The sequence below is a fragment of the Scyliorhinus torazame genome, chromosome 16, assembly GCF_047496885.1.
Source record: "Scyliorhinus torazame isolate Kashiwa2021f chromosome 16, sScyTor2.1, whole genome shotgun sequence".
Lineage (NCBI taxonomy): Eukaryota > Metazoa > Chordata > Chondrichthyes > Carcharhiniformes > Scyliorhinidae > Scyliorhinus > Scyliorhinus torazame.
Genome location: NC_092722.1, coordinates 86662218 through 86681251, shown reverse-complemented (window position 1 = coordinate 86681251; position 19034 = coordinate 86662218).

Here is a 19034-nt window from a genome sequence, read left to right as displayed (position 1 = left end):
GAGAGGCATAAATATCCTGGCCGCGAGGTTTGCTAGTGTCACACGGGAGGGTTTAAACTGGTATGGCAGGGGGGTGGGCATGGGAGCAATAGGTCAGAAGGTGAGAGCATTGAGGGAGAACTAGGGAATAGGGACAGTGGGGCTCTGAGGCAGAGCATACAGGGAGAAGTTGCTGAACACAGTGGGTCTGGTGGCCTGAAGTGCAATTGTTTTAATGCAAGAAGTATTACGGGTAAGGCAGATGAACTTAGAGCTTGGATTAGTACTTGGAACTATGATGTTGTTGCCATTACAGAGACCTAGTTGAGGGAAGGGCAGGATTGGCAGCTAAACGTTCCAGGATTTAGATGTTTCAGGCGGGATAGAGGGGGATGTAAAAGGGGTGACGGAGTTGCGCTACTGGTTCGGGAGAATATTACAGCTGTATTCCGGGAGGACAGCTCAGGTGGCAGTGAGGCTATATGGGTAGAGATCAGGAATAAGAAGGGTACAGTCACAATGTTGGGGGTTTACTACAGGCCTCCCAACAGCCAGCGGGAGACAGAGGAGCAGATAGGTAGACAGATTTTGGAAAAGAGTAAAAACAACAGGGTTGTGGTGGTGGAAGACTTGAACTTCCCCAATATTGACTGGGACTCATTTAGTGCCAGGGGCTTTGACGGGGCAGAGTTTGTAAGGAGCATCCAGGAGGGCTTCTTAAAACAATATGTGGACAGTCCAACTAGGGAAGGGGCTGTACTGGACCTGGTATTGGGGCATGAGCCCGGCCAGGTGGTAGATGTTTCAGTAGGGGAGCATTTTGGGAACAGTGACCACAATTCAGTAAGTTTTAAAGTACTGGTGGACAAGGATAAGAGTGGTCCTAGGGTGAATGTGCTAAATTGGAAAAAGGCTAATTGTAACAATATTAGGTGGGAACTGAAGAACCTAGATTGGGGGCAGATGTTTGAGGGTAAATCAACATCTGACATGTGGGAGGCTTTCAAGTGTCAGTTGAAAGGAATTCAGGACCGGCATGTTCCTGTGAGGAAGAAGGATAAATACGGCAATTTTCGGGAACCTTGGATAACGAGAGATATTGGAGGCCTCGTCAAAAAGAAAAAGGAGGCATTTGTCAGGGCTAAAAGGCTGGGAACAGACAACGCCTGTGCGGAATATAAGGAAAGTAGACGTACATAAAAAGCAAGAGGGTAGCCAAGGAAAGGGTTGGCCCACTGAAGGATAGGCAAGGGAATCTATGTGTGGAGCTAGAGGAAATGGGTGAGGTACTAAATGAATACTTTGCATCAGTATTCACCAAAGAGAAGGAATTGGTAGATGTTGAGTCTGGAGAAGGGTGTGTAGATAGCCTGGGTCACATTGAGATCCAAAAAGACGAGGTGTTGGGCGTCTTGAAAATATTAAGGTAGATAAGTCCCCAGGGCCTGATGGGATCTACCCCAGAATACTGAAGTTGGCTAGAGAGGAAATTGCTGAGGCCTTGACAGAAATCTTTGGATCCTCACTGTCTTCAGGTGATGTCCCGGAGGACTGGAGAATAGCCAATGTTCTTCCTCTGTTTAAGAAGGGTAGCAAGGATAATCCAGGGAACTACAGGCCGGTTAGCCTTACGTCAGTGGTAGTGAAATTACTGGAGAGAATTCTTCGAGACAGGATCTACTCCCATTTGGAAGCAAATGGACGTATCAGTGAGAGGCAGCATGGTTTTGTGAAGGGGAGGTCGTGTCTCACCAACTTGATAGAGTTTTTCGAGGAGGTCACAAAGATGATTGATGCAGGTAGGGCAGTGGATGTTGTCTATATGGACTTCAGTAAGGCCTTTGACAAGATTTCTCATGGTAGACTAGTACAAAAGATGAAGTCACACGGGATGAGGGGTGAGCTGGCAAGGTGGATACAGAACTGGCTAGGTCATAGAAGGCAGAGAGTAGCAATGGAAGGATGCTTTTCTAATTGGAGGGCTGTGACTAGTGGTGTTCCGCAGGGATCAGTGCTCGAACCTTTGCTGTTTGTAGTATATATAAATGATTTGGAGGAAAATGTAACTGGTCTGATTTGTAAGTTTGCAGATGACACAAAGGTTGGTGGAATTGCGGATAGCGATGAGGACTGTCAGAGGATACAGCAGGATTTAGATTGTTTGGAGACTTGGGCAGAGAGATGGCAGATGGAGTTTAATCCGGACAAATGTGAGTTCATGCATTTTGGAAGGTCTAATGCAGGTAGGGAATATACAGTGAATGGTAGAACCCTCAAGAGTATTGAAAGTCAGAGAGATCTAGGTGTACAGGTCCACAGGTCACTGAAAGGGGCAACACAGGTGGAGAAGGTAGTCAAGAAGGCATACGGCATGCTTGCCTTCATTGGCCGAGGCATTGAGTATAAGAATTGGCAAGTCATGTTGCAGCTGTATAGAACCTTAGTTAGGCCACACTTGGAGTATAGTGTTCAATTCTGGTCGCCACACTACCAGAAGGATGAGGGCTTTAGGGAGGGTGCAGAAGAGATTTACCAGTATGTTGCCTGGTATGGAGGGCATTAGCTATGAGGAGCGGTTGAATAAACTCGGTTTGTTCTCACTGGAACGACGGAGGTTGAGGGGCGACCTGATAGAGGTCTACAAAATTATGAGGGGCATAGACAGAGTGGATAGTCAGAGGCTTTTCCCCAGGGTAGAGGGGTCAATTACTAGGGGGCATAGGTTTAAGGTGCGAGAGGCAAGGTTTAGAGTAGATGTACGAGGCAAGTTTTTTACGCAGAGGGTGGTGGGTGCCTGGAACTCGCTACCGGAGGAGGTGGTGGAAGCAGGGACGATAGTGACATTTAAGGGGCATCTTGACAAATACATGAATGGGATGGGAATAAAGGGATACGGACCCAGGAAGTGTAGAAGATTGTAGTTTAGTCGGGCAGCATGGTCGGCACGGGCTTGGAGGGCCGAAGGGCCTGTTCCTGTGCTGTACTTTTCTTTGTTCTTTGTTCTTTGTTCTTTGTATGCCTACGTGGCACACCAGGACGGGCGACAGGACACAGTCTCCCTTCGGGATTTGGCACCTGCAGGTTCCCCAGCGACCATCACCACCACCCCCGACCTTACACTGTCTTCCCCCACCCCTGCCCACCTACTCATGAACTAGCACCCGCAGGCCCACCAGCGACCATTACCACCACCTCCGCCCATACACCGACTCAACATCTGGGTGAATAAGAAGACAACACTCTCCCGGACGCGCAGGTCTCAACACCGGCGCCCACACCACAGCCGGGACTGAGGCGATCGCGGCGGAAGGTCAAGGCCCCCGACAGACTTGACCTTTAAGACCACTTCACCCCCACCGGACTCTTTTTTTTTAACCAGGGGGTGAATGTGGTAAACCACGGTATTGCATTGTATTGCATTGTGTGTGTTGTACATGCCTGGGCTTGTCCAGGCTGGCTCTGCCTGTGGCTCCTCCCCTCGAGCTTATGTATAAAGTTGGCAAGTCTCCGTCTCCGCCCCAGTGGAGGACCAGAGGCCAGGAGGCTTGCTGTTTAGTGTATTAAAGCCTCAGTTACATTCATCGCTCGTCGTGTGCTTATTGAAGGCGTATCATCCACTTTCCCTGCCTTCTCTCTATGACCCTTAATCTCTCCCCCTCCGACTTGTTAAACAAGACCCTATTGATCTCAGCCTTCAAAAAAGTTCAAAGGCTTGGCCTACATGGCTTCCTGGGTTAAAATAATCTCAACGTTCACTCATTTTTAAGAAAAGGAATTCTATCTGAAGGAATTCTATCAGTCTTCCTTGAGCAAGCCCCCACGGCCATTTATATGGAATTTAACCCTGAAAAGTGTGAGATGACACACTGTGGAAGGAATAATTTGACAAGGAAGTATTCAACAAACAACATTGACACTAGGTGGTTCTGAGGAACAAGAGGATCTTGGCGGGTTTGTCCATAGATCCCAGAGAGTGATAGGGCAGGTTAATAGGGTGGTGGGAAAGGCATGCGGGACACTTGCCTTTATCAATCGAGCTGTAAGTTACAAAAGCAGGTCATGTTTGTATGGACCTTTGGTGAGGCCACAGCTGGAGTACTGTGTGCAGTTCTGCCCACATTATAGGAAGGATGTGATTGCACTGGAGGGGGTGCAGTGGTGATTCACCAGGACTTTCATAGAGTCACATGATGCCTATAGTACAGAAGGAGGCCTTTGGGCCCATTGAGTCTGCAGCTGCTCTCTGAAAGAGCATCCTACCTAGGCCCACTCTCCCCCATGCCGCCCCAATTCCCATCTCCGTAACCCTATCTAACCTGCACATCTTTGGACACTAAGGGGAAATTTTAGCATGGCCAATCCACCTAACCTGCGCATCTTTGGACTGTGGGAGGAAACCGGAGCACCCGGGGGAATCCACACAGAAACAGGAAGAACATGCAAACTCCACAAAGTCACCCAAAGCCGGATTCGAATCTGGGTCCCTGGTGCTGTAAGGCAGCAGTGCTAACCACTGTGTTGCTGTTGCCTGGGATAGAACTTTCAAATTAGAAGAGAGGTTAGTGTTATGGGTCCGGGTTTACAGAACCCCAAAGTGTTTCATGGAGTTCAACCGACCCACAACTTTTAATAGATTGTGGTGTGGGAAGCACACGGCGTACTCTCCAGGTGTGATACAGAAATTATGGACAAGTGATTTTAAAACAAAACAATGTTTATTCTATGAACTCAAGTTAACCTTTTTCAAACAAACATTGAATATCTTACACCCATTACTTCAAAGATAACCCCAAAAGACTACAACACTAAATAATCCTTCAAACTGTTCCTTTAAACATCCAAAAGACTTCAAACCTTCATAAATAGGAGCAATTAGGTTACATTCAATATATTTATAGTCTTGGGATTGCAGAAATCAACAAACCAGCTCTGTGTTTCTTCATGCAGCTCTCAGCAAAACACACGGACACTCCCAGCTGCCTTCTCAAACTGAAACTCAAAAAGCAGAAGTGAGCTCAGCTCCCCACATCCTCTGACATCACTTCAGTAATATGATCAGCTCCATTTCTTAAAGGGCATTGCTTAAACATCCATTTCTTAAAGGTACTCTCACATGACACCTTCCCCCAAGAAAAAAATAATAAACCATCAACTTCAAGATGGTTTCATTTTTCACCTTTGCACCATCAATCAAGAAATGCACACAGTAAAAACACTTTACCGGTCAAAAAAAAAACAACACACCCAAACAAGTATGATAATATAGTCCTTTTTTTTTTTCGTTCTTCTTCCTCCAACCAAAATCCTTCTCGATTGACAGTCTCTTTGAACAAGAAAGTCTCTGCACGATCCGTCCATTCCTCTACTCCTTGGCATTTCTCTCTAAAATTAGATACTTCAGTTCAATCTGATCACAGAGTCCCTTGCAATTCTTTAATACAGGAGCATCGGTTACCATAGCTTTCAGCAGTCAAATGCATGTTGAAACTCCGCTGTCCAATTAAATTCTTTATTTTTTCTTCAGCAAGTCCATCAGTGGAGCAATCACGCTACAAAATTCTTGAACAAATGTTCGATCAAATCCACTCATGCCAAGAAATTGAATTATTTCCCGTTGTGTCGAGGGTATCGGAAACTCCCCAATAACTTTCGTTTTCCCATCCCGTGTGACCATTCGACCCTGTCCGATTGTATGGCCAAGGAAAGTGACTTGGGCTTTTTCAAATTCACTTTTGGCTAGGTTTATCACCAAACCTGCCTGCTGAAGTTGATCGAATAACTCCCTCAGATGTTTTAAATGTTCTTTCCATGTCTGGCTGAAAACTACCAGATCGTCGATGTATACCGCACAATTGGGTAATCCTGAAACAACTGTATTAGTTAACCGTTGAAATGTGGCTGGGGCGTTTTTAGGGGCTTGTTTAGCACAGGGCTAAATCGCTGGCTTTGAAAGCAGACCAAGGCAGGCCAGCAGCACGGTTCAATTCCCGTACCAGCCTCCCCGAACAGGTGCTGGAATGTGGCGACTAGGGGCTTTTCACAGTAACTTCATTTGAAGCCTACTTGTGACAATAAGCCATTTTCATTTCATTTCATTTTTCATTTCATGCCAAATGGCATAACTTTGAATTGGTATATACCATCTGGAGTCACAAAAGCTGAGATCTCCTTCGCCCTGTCGGATAAAGGTACCGGCCAGTAACCTTTAATTAAATCCAATTTGGAAATAAAAGCGGATTGTTCCACTTTCTCAATGCAATCCTCCAAACATGGGATAGGGTAAGAGTCCGTTCTTGTAACTGCATTAACCTTTCTATAGTCCACACACAACCGTTGGGTACCGTCTGGTTTAGGTACCATCACTATGGGTGAGCTCCATTGGCTGCAACCCACTTCAATTATGCCATTTTAAGCATACTCTCAAAATCTCTGTTAACCTGTGCCAATTTTAAAGGATTAAGTCTATATGGATGTTGTTTGATAGGAACAGCATTTCCCACATCTACAGCATGTATAGCCATTTTAGTACTTCCCAATCTATCTCTACAAACTTGCCCATGTGATATCAATAACTCTTTCAGGTCAGTTTGTTTTTCCTCTGGAAGGTAATTTAACAATTCATCCAAATTTTTAAGAACATCCTCATTTTCCAATTTAGTTTGAGGTATGTCAAATTCCCAGTCATCTGGATTTGGTTCGTCACTTTGAGTTAGAATCATTAAAATCTCCTTTTTCTCTCCTTCCCTTTCAAAGTACCTTTTAAGCATATTCACATGACACACTCGGTGATTCTTCCTTCTATCCGGTGTTTTTACCACATAATTCACCTCACTTAATTTCCTTTCAATCTGATAAGGTCCACAAAACCTAGCTTTTAAAGGCTCTCCTACCACTGGTAACAACACTAAAACTTTATCCCCACTGGCAAAACTAGGGACTTTGGATTTCTTGTCCGCTACCCGTTTCATCACATTTTGTGCAACTTTCAAATGTTGTCTAGCCAATTCACCTGCTCTATTTAATCGTTCCCTAAAATTTGACACTTAATACAATAATGTAATTTCCAATTTCTCTTTAATCAATTTAAGTGGTCCTCTTACCTCATGACCAAAAATTAATTCAAAAGGACTAAATTTGGTAGACTCATTCGGTGCATCCCTAATTGCAAACAGTACGAATGGAATTCCTTTATCCCAATCCTCTGGATAATCTTGACAATAAGCACTCAATATTGTCTTTAATGTCTGATGCCATCTTTCTAATGCTCCCTGCGATTCTGGATTGTACGCAGTTGATTTAAATTGTTTTATTCCTAAGCTATCCATAACTTCTTTGAATAACTTTGAGGTAAAATTTGATCCTTGATCCGATTGAATTTCTGTGGGCAGTCCATATCTAGTAAAGAATTTAAGTAACTCCTCCACAATCTTTTTTGCTGTAAAATTACGTACTGGAATGGCCTCTGGAAACCTAGTAGACACATCCATTATAGTCAAAAGATATTGATTCCCATTTTTTGTTTTAGGAAGCGGTCCTACACAATCAATTAGGACCCTTGTAAAAGGTTCCTCAAATGTTGGAATGGATATTAAGGGCGCTGGTTTTATCACTGCTTGAGGTTTCCCTATCATTTGACATGTGTGACATGATTGACAAAATATAACTACAACTTTATGTAGTCCAGGCCAATAAAAATGTTTCTGGATTTTAGCTTGAGTTTTCCTTATTCCCAAATGACCTCCCACTGGTACCTCATGTACCACTCGCAACACCTCCTTTCTATACCCTACTGACAATACTACTTGATGAACTTCTGCCCACTTTTCATCTGCCTGCATATGGACAGGTCTCCATTTTCTCATCAAGAGATCACTTTTACGGTAATAACACTCTGGTATACTCTCAGATTTCTCTTCCGTATATGCTTTCTGATATATCCGTTTTATTTCTACATCTTTCTGTTGTAACTCCGCCAATTTTCCTCAACTAAACATATCCACCTCATCCTCCATCTGTTCTTGTTCATTTTCAACCATCTGATCAAAAATCGTTTCTGATAATTGCACTTCCACTTCATCTTCACGCTTTGATATCTCCTCTTGTCTTAACCTGTACCTTTGCGACCTTGTTACTACACAATCCGGAAAAATCCCAGGATATTCGTCCTTCAATACTTCAATTGTCTGATTTTCCACTGGCTTATCAACCACAGTAGGCATCACTCCCGCCTGCAATCCAGCTATATCATTACCCAAGATAAACTATATTCCTGGACAAGATAGTTTCTCTATTACTCCTACTACCACTCTTCACTTGACTTTCCAACTTTACCTTATATAATGGAACGTGACTCCTCTCACCCTGAATTCCACATAGTACCACCTTTTCTGGCAACATTCTTCCCAAACTATATAATTCCTCATCTCTTACCATTAAAGATTGACTAGCTCCTGTATCTCTTAAAATTGTGACTTCTTTACCTGCTCCTCCTGATACACATGAGTAAACTTTACCCACAAAAGTAAATTCTTTAAAGACATCTGGCACCTTTTTACCAATTACTTCTTGAACAGGCTGACAATTGTTTGCACCTCCTTCGCTTCCCTTGGGCTTTTACCACTCTAACAAACCCCACTGTCTTATCCTGTTTTACCACATCAGCCTTCCAAGTTCTTCTCTTCAACCACCAACACTGTGACTTTACATGGCCTAGTTTATTACAGTGGAAACATTTGAAACTTTTCATTTCTCTTCCACCCTCCTGGATTTCTTTTTTAATCTGAGGTACACTCTCTTTATTATCTCCCATCAGATCACCTTTACCTTTAACACTTGAGTATTTCACATGTCCCCAATTTCTATCCCTCACCGGCTGAAACTGATGTCGGAAACCAAGCCTTGATTTATGAACTAATTCATAATCATCTGCCATTTCTGCTGCTAATCTCGCAGTTTTAATTCTCTGCTCTTCCACATGAGTTCTCACTACATCAGGAATTGAATTTTTAAACTCCTACAAAAGCATAATTTCTCTGAGAGCTTCATACGTTTGGTCTATTTTCAAAGCCCTTATCCACCTATCAAATTACTCTGAGCCTTTCAAACTCCATGTATGTTTGACCAAATTCTTTCCTTAAATTTCTAAATCTTTGTCTGCAAGCTTCAGGCACTATCTCATATGCACCTAAGATGGATTTTTTCCCCCCCTCATACGTTCCAGATACCTCCTCTGGTAATGATGCAAACACTTCACTATCTCTACCTACCAGCTTTGTTTGAATCAGTAATACCCACATGTCCTGTGGCCATTTCATTTGTTTAACTACCTTCTCAAATGAAATGAAAAAGGCTTCTTCTCGTCAACCTTGGCAATGCTTGGACATATTTAAATAGATCCCCACCATGTCTTCGACTATGACGCTCTGTCTCACTATACTCATCAATCTCATCCAACTGTGTGTTTCCCTTTGCGTCTGCCAATTTTAACAGATTCTCATGTTTCAAAGGCATTTTATGAAGTTCAAACTCTCTTTTTCCCTTTCCTCTCTCTCTCTTTCTTTGTTTCTTTCTTCTCTCTACTTTTCTTTTTCCTCTCTATCTCTATCTCTTTCTTTGTTTCTTTCTTCTCTTTCCTTTTCTTTTTCTCTCATTGCATATTCAAGCTGCTTTAATTCTTTTTCATGTTCAAATTGCTTAACCTGCAACTGGAGCTTTGCCATTTCTAATGAGTCAGAATGTATCTCAGGCAAATTTAAATGCTCAGCTACTGCGGTAAGTACCTCATCTTTTCACATTTTGCCAGGCAATGTTAACTGCAATGTTTTTCCTAAATCTAACAGTCTACTTTTAGTCTCTGTCCGTAAGGTACTGCGTGTTACCGTGTCCACCCCCAAAAACATCTGAGCCTCTGAAAGAGCCATTGTCCACAACACATTCCCCATTTAAACTAAAATACCACACCTGAAAAGCAACCACAATATGCTCACCCCTCACTGTCTTTAAGTTTGTTAAGCCAATCCAATCGATAGACTTTTATCCCGGACGAGCCCCCAATTGTTATGGGTCCGGGTTTACAGAACCTCAAAGTGTTTCATGGAGTTCAACCGACCCACAACTTTTAATAGATTGTGGTGTGGGAAGCACACAGCGTACTCTCCAGGTGTGATACAGCAGAAATGGACAAGTGGTTTTAAAACAAAACAATGTTTAGTCTATGAACTCAAGTTAACCTTTTTAAAACAAACATTGAATATCTGAACACCCATTACTTCAAAGATAACCCCAAAGACTACAACACTAAATAATCCTTCAAATTGTTTCTTTAAACATCCAAAAGACTTCAAACCTTCAAAAATAGGAGCACATTAGGTTACATTCAATATATTTATAGTCTTTGGATTGCAGAAATCTACAGACCAGCTCTGTGTTTCTTCATGCGGCTCACAGCAAAACACACAGACACTCCCAGCTGCGTTCTTAAACCGAAACCCAAAAAGCAGAAGTGAGCTCAGCTGCCCCCACCCTCTGACATCACGGTCAGCTCCATTTCTTAAAGGTACATTGCTTAAACATCCATTTCTTAAAGGTACTCTCACATGACATTAGATGGACTTGGGTTGTTTTCGCTGGAGCAGAGAAGACTGAGGGGCGACCTGATCGAGGTGTACATGATTATGAGGGGCATGGGCAGGATGGATAGGGAGCAGCTGTTCCCCTTAGTTGAAGGGTCAGTTACGAGGGAACACAGGTTCAAGGTCAAGGAGGGATGTGAGGAAAAGCCAGTTTACCCAGAGGGCGGGGACGGTCTGGAATGCGCTGCCTAGGAGGGCGGTAGAGGCGGGTTTCCTCACACCCTTCAAAAAGTACCTGGATCAGCACTTGGCACGACATAACATTCAAGGCTATGGGCCCAGTGCTGGCAAGTGAGATTAGGGAGACAGGTCAGGTGTTTTTCATGTGTTGGTGCAGACTCGATGAGCCGAAGGACCTAATCTGCACTATTAGTCTGTGATTCTAGAGGTCAAAACTGGGGTGACAGCCATGTAGATGGGTTAACAAACATTCAAATACCATTGAGAAGGAGTTGAGTCCTTGAACCAAAGTAGCACAACAGACAAGTTGGCGACATATGCAGGGGGGTGGGGGGGAGACTATGAAAGCCTTGGGGATGACCACAATGCCAGTGCTGTATCAGCAACAGGATTCCCAGCTGCCGATTATATTATTTCTTACGTCCTAATGAAGCTCGTAGTCTTCCAGTTGAAGTAAATGCTTTATTGAGTAAGTTTGTTCTCTCTATAGAGCTTGTACTAAATGTTACATCTGAGATGTCTGTCTGTGCCTGGCCACCAGCTGCCGTCCTGTGAACAGTGAGATCCTGGGTGGGATTCTCCGAGCCCCTCGCCGGGCCAGAGAATCGCCACAACCGCGCCACGCCGCCCCGACGCCGGCGCGCGATTCTCCGAGGAACAGAGAATCGGCGCCACTTGTGCCGGGCCGCCGATTCTCCGGCCTTGATGGGCCGAGCGGCCGCACAGAAACGGCAGAGTCCCACCGGCGCCGTCCACACCTGCTCGCAGTCAGCAGGAACTCTGCGCGCAGGGTCGGGGTGCGGCCTGTGGGGGGGGGGAATGGGGGCTCCTTCACCGGGGGGGGGGGTGTCCAATGGGGTCTGGCCTGCAATCGGGGCCGGCGCGATGAGGAAGTCCCCCGTGCATGCGCGGGTTGGCGCGGTGCCACTGCGCATGCACGGGTTGGCGTGGCGCCCAGTTGGCACCGGGAAGGGAGGCTTGAATGGCGTGAACGACCCCAGCGCCGTGCTGGCTCCCTATGGGCGTTCATGAAGGTGCGGACAGTCTACATCCATTTCGGAGAATCCCGCCCCCTGGATCCCGTCTCTCTCTTTTATACCTCTCTAGTGCTCCCTCTACTGATTACTTAGTTGTAGTGTATTTATATTAACCCCTTGTATACATGCAGATGTGCAGATCACTATTGTAGCGCAACAATTACTCACCCAAGTCGAGAAGTGATGAAGTCAATCGAGGCTTTATTAAGCAAGACTTGTTCCCCAGCAGCTCAGTTACAGAATGCGGCTGCTGGGAAAACTTGGGCTCTTGTACTCCGCTTTGCTGGGCGGAGCCAACAGGCGGCAGATCCAACCAGGACCCGGGACCTGTCAGCCAATAGCCTCTCGGCTTCACAGGTACCGTACTACCCCTAATACATACCACCACATTCACCCCTTGTTAAAAAAAGAACCCGGCGGGGTGGTGGGTCGCATAGTGGTAGGGGTTTACAAGGCTGGTCCTGGAACTAATTTCATACAGTGGCTATGCATTTAGCCCAACAGTTAACTATGTACAGGTGTTGTCAGAATTATTTACAGATTTTTGTCACGCGGCTTCCACGAGTCGAGTGGGTGCCCTGGTCGTCCTTGTCGATTGCCTCAGCCCCGGTGGTGGTGCAGGTGCTGGGTCGGGCACTGTCATCTCTGGGAGCCTTGCGCTGTTCGTCCCTGTTTCTTTACTCTTGGGCGTGCACGGGAGGAGGACCGATCCACCCGGGAAGGGGGCGGTCGTGGGGTCCGCCGGTGGGAGGGAGGGGGTGATTGGTATTGGGAGTGTGTATGTGTTTCCGGCGGGCGCCAGGTCCCGCAGAGAGACCGTGTCCTGTCGGCCGTCAAGGTACGCCACGTAGGCGTACTGAGGGTTTGCGTGGAGAAGGTGAACCCTCTCGACCAACGGGTCCGATTTGTGCGCCCGCACATGCTTTTGGAGCAAGCTGGGTCCTGGGGCTGCCAGCCAGGTTGGCAGCGACGTTCCGGAGGAGGACTTCCAAGGGAAGACAAGGAGGCGCTCGTGAGGCGTTTGGTTAGTGGTGGTACACAGGAGCGACCGGATGGAGTGGAGGGCATCCGGGAGGACCTCCTGCCAGCGGGAGACTGGGCGATTCCTGGACCATAGGGCCAGTAGGACGGTCTTCCAGACCGTACTGTTATCCCTCTCTACCTGACCGTTCCCCCGAGGGTTGTAACTGGTCATTGAAGTGTTGGGTGCTCTGAGGTACAGACGAACCAACATGGTTGCGATTGGTACAACGCAGTTTTATTCCATTTAACTATTTATACATCAGACTTGATACTCAGCACGTTGTGACGGTGTGAGTGTCTTGCTATGAGGTCCTGGTCCTGTGCTGTCTCCAGATGGACTGCCCAGGAAGTGTTGTGTTTCTTGTCTTATACTGTGTCTGCTCTTGTCTGTGATTGGCTGTCGTGTTATGTGTGCTAATTGGTCCGTTGGTCTGTCTATCATGATGTGTGTGTTATGATGTATGTTTGAATATCATGACTTCCCCCCTTTTTTACAAGATTAAGTGCCTACGTGGTTATAAATATAAATGTGTCCTGAGTGCAGCTAAAGGTGTGTGTGTGTGCGTAATATTTACATCATGTACATGGGGCTTAACTATATACAAGGGGCGATGTCAGGTGTGACATGCTAACGAGGTTGTACCATAACAAAAGAAGAACAACGTTGAAATTTGGAACGATCAAACGAGGCCTGTAACGATAAAACAGTGACATGTTATAAAACAGTGGTTGCAAAAGTTTGACGTGTGAACAGTCTCATAAGTCCAGTCTAGTAGGTGGGCGACGAATTTGGGTTGACCGCCTCAAGGGTGGGTCGAGAACCACCGGCTGAGGTGCGAGCCTGGCCACGGGCGGCGACAGAAGGGGCATGGTCTGTGGCAGCTCCACGAAGTTGGTCCAGCTTCAGAAGGACACCATCAATGATGGCTAGGTCATCTCGTACATTGTAGAACTGCGGGCACTGCCCTTTGAGCCATCCTCCCGTCGTTTGGAGTACCCGAGGTTGGAGGGAGGAGGATAGGACCACACTGGAGAGGCTGATAGGGGAACAGGAGGTAAAGGAGGCAATTGGGAGGATGCAGTCGGGGAAGGTGGCAGGGTGAGATGGGTTCCCAGTGGAGTATTTTAAGATATTTAAGCACAAATTGGCGTCGCTGATGGTGGGGATGTTTGAGGAGGCGATAGGGAAGGGGGTGTTGCCACAGACTTTGGGGCAGAAGCACATCAGGTTTAAATTCATTACTGAGAACAGTTATCACTCTGAATTCACCAAATAATCAAGAGATAGTCTTTAGATGGCAGAGAGAACAACAGTACACCTTTGGCTGGCTGCAGCTCCAACACTAAAAACGAAACCAAAAAACACAGACACGCCCAAGCTTTTCCTCAAAGTGAAACTAAAAAGCAGAGCCAGAGCTCAGCTCCACCCACACTCTGACATCACTGCAGTAACTTGAGCAGACAAAAATTTCTTAAAGTGACATTCCAATGACACCTCCCCGAGGAAAAAAAAAGCCATCAACTTCAAGATGGTTTCATTTTCACCTTTTCACTATCCTTTAAGAAATGCACACAGTAAATATATTTTTTCGTTTCAAAAAACAACACACGCAAACAGGTAGAATAATATAGTCCATTTTTGTTCTTCTTCCTCCAACTGGAATCCTTCTCGATTGACAGTCTCTTTGAACAAGAAGGTCTCTGCACGATCCATCCATTTCTCTACCCCTCGGCATTTCTCTTTAAAGTCAGATACTTTAGTTCAATCTGATCACAGAGTCCCTTGTAATTCTCCAACACAGGAGCATTGGGTATCACAGCTTTCAGGCCGTCAAATGCCTGTTGAAACTCCGCTGTCCACTGAAATTTTCAACGTTTCTTCAGCAAGTCCGTCAGTGGAGCAACCACGCTATAAACATTTTGCACAAATGTTCGATCAAATCCACTCATGCCAAGAAATCGCATTATTTCCGTTTGTGTTGAGGGTATTGAAAACTCCTCAATAACTGCTGGTTTCACATCCCGTGGGACCAGTCGACCCTGTCCAATTGTATGGCCAAGGAAAGTGACTTGGGCTTTTCCAAATTCACTTTTGGCTAGGTTTATCACCAAACCCGCTTCCTGAAGTCGATCGAATAACTCCATCAGATGTTTCAAATGTTCTTTCCATGTCTGGCTGAAAATGACCAGATCATTGATGTATACCGCACAATTGGGTAATCCTGAAACAACTGTGTTAGTTAACCATTGAAATGTGGCTGGGGCGTTTTTCATGCCAAATGGCATAACCTTGAACTGGTATATACCATCTGGAGTCACAAAAGCTTCGCCCTGTCGGATAAAGGTACCTGCCAGTAACCTTTAAGTAAATCCAATTTGGAAATAAAAGCTGATTGTCCCACTTTCTCAATGCAATCCTCCAAACATGGGATAGGATAAGAGTCCATTCTTGTAACTGCATTAACCTTTCTATAGTCCACACACAACCATTGGGTACCATCTGGTTTAGGTGCCATCACTATGGGTGAGCTCCATTGGCTGCAACCCACTTCAATTATGCCATTTTTAAGCATACTCTCAATTTCTTTGTTAACCTGTGCCAATTTTAAAGGGTTAAGTCGATATAGATGTTGTTTGATTGGGACAGCATTTCCCACATCTACATCATGTGTAGCCATTTTAGTACTTCCCAATTTATCTCCACAAACGTGCCCATGTGATATCAATAATTCTTTCAGATCAGTCCGTTTTTCCTCTGGAAGGTAACACAACAATTCATCCCAATTTTTAAGAACATCCTCATTTTCCAATTTAATTTGAGGCATGTCAAATTCAAAGTCATCTGGATTTGGTTCGTCACTTTGAGTTAGAATCATTAAAACTCCCCCTTTTGCTCTCCTTCCCTTTCAAAGTACCTTTTAAGCATATTCACATGACACACTCGGTGATTCTTCCTTCTATCTGGTGTTTTTACCACATAATTCACCTCACTTAATTTCCTTTCAATCTGCTAAGGTCCACATAACCTTGCTTTTAAAGGATCACCCACTGGTAACAATACTAAAACTTTATCTCCACTGGCAAAACTACGAACTTTGGATTTCTTGTCCGCTACCCGTTTCATCACATGTTGTGCAACTTTTGAATGCTGTCTAGCCAATTCACCTGCTCTATTTAGTCGTTCCGTAAAATTTGACACGTAATCCAATAATGTAAGTTCCGACTGCTCACTTACAAATCTTGCCTTAATCAATTTAAGTGACCCTCTTACCTTATGACCAAAAATTAGTTCAAAAGGACTGAACTTGGTTGACTCATTAGGTGCATCCCTAATTGCAAACAGTACGAATGGAATTCCTTTATCCCAATCCTCTTGACAATAAGCCCTCAAAATTGTCTTTAATGTCTGATGCCACCTTTCTAACGCTCCCTGCTATTCTGGATGGTACGCAGTTGATTTAAATTGTTTTATTCCTAAGCTATCCATAACTTCTTTGAATAACCTTGAGGTAAAATTTGATCCTTGATCCGATTGTATTTCTGTGGGTAGTCCATATCTAGTAAAGAATTTAAATAACTCCTCCACAATCTTTTTAGCTGTAATATTACATACTGGAATGGCCTCTGGAAACCTAGTAGACACATCCATTATCGTCAAAGGATATTGATACCCACTTTTCGTTTTACAAAGCGATCCTACGCAATCAATTACGACCCTTGTAAAAGGTTCCTCAAATGCTGGAATTGTAGCCATCTGAGATGGCCACCTGCAATGGCCATGGGAATTGTGGCCAACCCAGGACACAGACAGATACAGAGCTTGTGTGTATTTGCAACCCAGGTAGCCACACCTGATTGAAACCCCCGCTCGTTTGCATTCTAATGGCCCATTTCCCCAGAACAGTAGGACTGCACTCAAGAAACCGATACAGACACCGACTGATCGGTGCCACTTCCTTTACTCAGAGAGCCCCACTGTCAAGATCAATGACCACTGAGGACCCACCTAGGCACCTGCCCTTTATTGGCTCAAATCGAAGGCAGTGATCGAAGCCTGTTGAATTATTGGTTCCAAGATTAAGGACCGCCCCAAAGAGCGCGAAATCCCAGAGGGATGTTTGGCCTCTTTTGGACCAGGCCTGTGTGTTGCCAATTTTGATGAGTGGAATACTATCCCACTAGCGTCACTAATAACTGTTGCCAATTCTGAACCAGAGACGCCAATAATGTTGCCCTTCTTAATATCGAGTAATATTGCTTTTCAGAGTCGCCAGGTATCAGATGATACCACCACAAGGTTCAATGGGATATTGATCAAAGACCCAACAACCAGTTGGTTAGTTCAAGTGCAATAATGGTTTATTTACACACAAGATTAACTCACACATGCAACAAAAACACACTACAAGCTAAACTACACCTAACACGACAACAACCTGTACTTAACTTTCAGGCACCCGGCTTTGGCAGAGGAACAAGGCCTTTGTTCGCATCTGGAGTGGCTGGGTCTGGAGAAGGAGCTTCGGTTCTGCTGGGCTCACCCATCTGGTAGCGATCGTTGATCTTTTAAAAAAAATATTTTTATTGAAGTATTTGTAAAATTTTATAACAAAAACAGAAAAAGACCTATAAACGTTACACATTAACATAGTGCAAAAACAGATATTTCCCCGAATGGCTCTGTCTTCACAGACCACCTAAAATAACAAAAAACCCCCCCCCCCCCCCCCCCGCAACACCCCCCCCCCCCCCCCCATACACAACAATCCCTCCCCCCCCCCGGAAAGCTGCTACTGCTGACATTTTAAAATTAAATTTCCCCAAGAAAGTCGCCGAACGGTTGCCACCTCCGGCAGAACCCTAACAGTGATCTTCTTAAGGCAGACTTTATTTTCTCGAGGTGAAGAAACCCAGCCATGTCGCAGACTCAGGTCTCCACACTCAGGGGCTTCGAGTCCCTCCACATTAACAGGATCCGCCTCCGGGCTACCAGGGAGGCAAAGGCCAAGACGTCGGCCTCTTTCACTCCCTGGATTCCCGGGTCTTCTGACACTCCAAAGATCGCCCGCGTACCTCGCACATTGGACATTGCCTTGGCAAACCCCTGCCAGAACCCTTCAAGCTTCGGGCATTCCCAAAACATATGGACATGGTTTGCTGGGCTTCCCGCACACCTCACACATCTGTCTTCTACCCTGAAAAACCAGCTGATCCTCGCCGCTATCATGTGTGCCCGGTGGACCACCTTAAACTGGATTAAACTAAGCCTAGTGCGTGATGAGGAGGAATTGACCCTACTTAGGTAGCCCATAGACCCGGCTCTAACTTCCCTTTTAACTCCTCCTCCCATTTGCCTTTAAGCTCCTCCACAGGGGTTTCCTCCGCCTCCGACAGCTCCTGGTAGATATCCAACACCTTCCCCTCCCCCACCCAGGTTCGATCGTTGATCCTGAACTTGCTTCTGGTCGTGGTGCTGCAGTTGTCTTCAGGTATAGGCTGGGCTGAAGACTGCCGATATGCCAGGCCCAAAAGAGATCGAACATATGGCAGTGTCTCTCTTTATCCTTTGGGGTTTCGCGCTCTTTTGGGCGGTCCTTCGCTTTGGACCCAATAATTCGGCAGGCTTCGATCACTGCCTTCTATTTGAGCCAATAAAGGGCGGGTGCCTTGCTGGCTGGGTGTGTCCTGAGCGGTCATTAACCTTGGCTTCCTGGGTGAAGGGAGTGGCTGCAATGTGTCTGGAATTGTATCTGATACCTGAGTACCAGTCCTTTGTCCTGGGGAAATGGGCCATTAGAATGCAAATCAGCTAGGGGTTTCGATACTGTCTGGTTCTCTGTTAGCAAATATACATTTAGGCTCTGGGTTTACCTGAATCCTGTATTGGCCATATTTCCCTTGAGTCTTTGCAAATGTCCATGATTCCTTTGTAAGTGGCCATCCCAGATGGCTACACGTGCCAGCCTCCTTTGAATCTGGCCTGTGCCAGCCCAACTGCAGCATAACGACCAGACAGCCAAGTTCAAGACCAAGGATCGCTACCTGATGGATGAGCCAGGCAGACACAGAGCCACTTCTTCAAACCAGCCACATCAGATCAAGATAAAGGCCTTATCCACTTGCACAGTGCCGGTCGCCTGAAGTTAAGTATAGGTTATTGGAGTTGATAGGTGTAGTGTAACTT